Genomic DNA, 3,353 nt, shown 5'->3' on the forward strand with positions numbered 1-3,353 from the left:
AGGTCTGGAGAAAAAGCTAGACCAAATTAAACCATCCGAATGTCTCTATTTACATTTTCAGGCACACTTGAACTATGTGTCGTTTTACATCTTTATAAGATCTTTGTACGAGTATGAACCATATCCAATAATTAGGTAGGATGTCAAAGATCACAATGACAAAAACTATTAGCTTGTAACCACAGTAGAAGATGATGTTTTCAATTGAATCATTAAGCATGGCTTAATGCTCACTGATTTGAGCGCTCCTAATGCCAATACATTCAGAAACGTACTTTGGAATAAACAAATACATAAAAGGGTTATATATTTTTTTTATTATATTTTATCATAAAAATAACGAAACCAATTCAATTTCAGGACATGATGTGAATGTCATTAGGATGACATACCGAAAATCTTGTATGTCAGACAGATTGAGATTTCAACATCTGTCCTAACAACCACTTATTTTTCCAAAAGAAGTTGAAGTGACATAAATGATCTATCACTAATAAAATCTATAAAACAATATAATTTAAAACAAAATGAGGGTAATAATACTTGAATGGTAAACGTCAAATCCAGCAAGACTTATCGTTTTTTTTTTCAGATAACGAAAGTCAACTTTCTTGAATGATTATTTCAAATTTGCAAAATTAAATTGAAGCTGTAGTTATTGTGTAAATGATTTTAAACAGAAATTTTCCCAAGTTTTCACTTGTGAGGTTAATTTTGAAATACATGCGTTCGATGTACGATAAAATATCACTTTCAAAAACTTGTACAAAGATATCTGAATTTTTCAAATACTTGTTATATTTCATAGCATCAAGAGTATATATGAAAAAAAATTGTCAAACTGTTCTTCTAGTATCATTCTTTCATCAAAATCTTTAGGACATAAAAAATGTATAAAGATACTCTTTCCATTTCACGAAACATGTATTTAATATTATTTGAGTACATAACCATTGTTATCAATATAATCCTAAAACCATGCACTATTGTTGTTTTAATTCGAATATGTTTCAACAATTGATTAAACCCATCTTGAAGTCAAGCTGAATATTTGTTGATTGGAACTATCGCTACAGAGCCAATATCAGGTCCTGATCATTGTAAAAGAGAGGCGAAAGATACCAAAGGGACATCCAAACTCATAAGTCGGAAATAAACTGACAACGCCATAGCTAAAAAAAAGACAAAGAACAACAGACAAACAATAGTACACAAAACACAACATAGAAAACTGAGCAACACGAAACCCACCAAAAACTGGGGGTGATCTGAGGTGCTCCGGAAGGGTAAGCAGATCCTGCTCCACATGTGGCACCCGTCGTTTTGTTCATGTTAGTACAAACCCGGTTATAAGTCTAATTCGGTAGGTCACATTCGTGAAAAGGGAAGGGTATTGTAGGTACGACATTAGGAATATATCCGCTATCATCTGTGAAACGGATATTCCATAACAGTCAACCAACTCGTGATGGCGTCCGTAAAACGTACGAAGGGATGATTTCAGCTTCACCACTTGGAACTCTTGGTTTAATAGCTTCATTGTGAGCAGCAACCCTCTATCAAAGAAGTAGTGATAGGAAATACAAGCCATGCGAATTTTAAGAATAAACTATGACCAACTATATACACGTTGTCATCTAGATCCAAAATTTATAAATCTTGCAATTTCACCATTATCATTTGCCCAACTATCCAATAGCATCACATATTTCTTAATTGACCCTTATTTAACCAAATAACATTTTGTTCGGATGCAAAGCTAGCACTTACTGCAAAGCATCACTTAAGTAGATTCTAGTAAGTTAAGGTAACAGTAATTTTCCGATGTTCAAATCTCATAAATTGAATAAAGAGACAAATCAAGATATAAAAACAAAAGCTGATGGAATCCTCGAGGATGGAATCGCATGAACTCTAAACTGAGCGAGTCCGGTGCGTCGACAGGGTAAACGTCTTCTGCTAATTCACGCATCGTAAATCCAGCCTCAGTCCAAATGTAACCACAGGATATTTAAAACTTTTAACTAAAATATTTCTAAATGTCACAATAGAAAAGAACTTTACCACTATTGACTACCCTATGCGTCTGATGCACGTTCATTCCCCACGACTAGGTGCACGAATGTTATAGACCAATAGCTATGGAATTTAGTATGCATATTTATTCTAAATAGTTCACAAACTACCCGACAATAAAAAATCAAAGTTTATTGTTGACTTGCATCTGTAAAATATGTGATTAACACAGTACATGATGTATAATGGCAAGCAGATGGTATACCTTGCAGATCAGTTGTTTTGTCTGTCGTAAAGGATAATAATTGTACTTACCTTGCCGTCACATCAATGATAATAATAGTAGTGCATGGTAAGTAAATAAACTCATCATAGATACAAGGATTAAAATTGTGAACACCAGACGCACGTTCCGTTTACAAAAGACTCATCAGTGACGCTCAAATCAAAAGATTTAAAAAAAAAGCCCATATAAAAAACGAAGTTGAAGAGCATTGAGGACCAAAAAATTCCGCAAGGTTTTGCCAAATACAGCTACGGTAAGACTATTCCTGAGGTAGAAAATCCTTAGTATTTCGGAAAATTCAAAGTTTTGTAAAAGTAAATTTATAATTATGACCACAATTATTGGTGATACCCTTGGGGAGGGAACCTCCAACAGCAGAGGCATCGACTCAGTGGTTATAAATAAGCTCATCATAGATACCAGGATTAAAGTAACATTATCACCCTTTACGACTGACAAAAAACACCATGATCTGCAAGATATACCATCCATCTACTTGCCACTATACATCATGTACTGTGTTACAACCAACGATAAAGCTGACGAGAAAAGGCATTACTCGACTAGCGAAAGCTATATGTTTATAAAGCCTAGTTTGTCGTGTGGTCTAGGGTGCTTTATACCGTGTAGGAGGGGTTACCACGATGTCACAGAAGCACGAGTTCGAATCCCGCCGAGAGAAGAACGAAATACTGCTAACACAAATTTGCAGATCTGACGGTGTTGAGCTAAATTTCAAACGAAGTATATATAAATTATGGCGATAGCGCTGTATAACCATAAGTTATCAAATGAAGAACATCTGTCGTAAAATTGTTACATATTTAGACGTATATTGCCATTCATTTTTATCAAAATATGTAAAATAGCAAGGTCAATATTAAATTTGACATGCTCAACTTAAAGGTTCGTTTATTTAATGGATCTACACAAACATTTTTATCTTTTCAGGTTCCATTTCCGAATACAATAGCTTATACAAATTGTCATCAACATGCATTGTCTACGCAAAGTGTCATTGAGATAAGTTGGAAATAATAAGGAAAAAGAC

Source organism: Mytilus californianus, unplaced genomic scaffold, assembly GCF_021869535.1.
Source record: "Mytilus californianus isolate M0D057914Y unplaced genomic scaffold, xbMytCali1.0.p SCAF_9, whole genome shotgun sequence".
Lineage (NCBI taxonomy): Eukaryota > Metazoa > Mollusca > Bivalvia > Mytilida > Mytilidae > Mytilus > Mytilus californianus.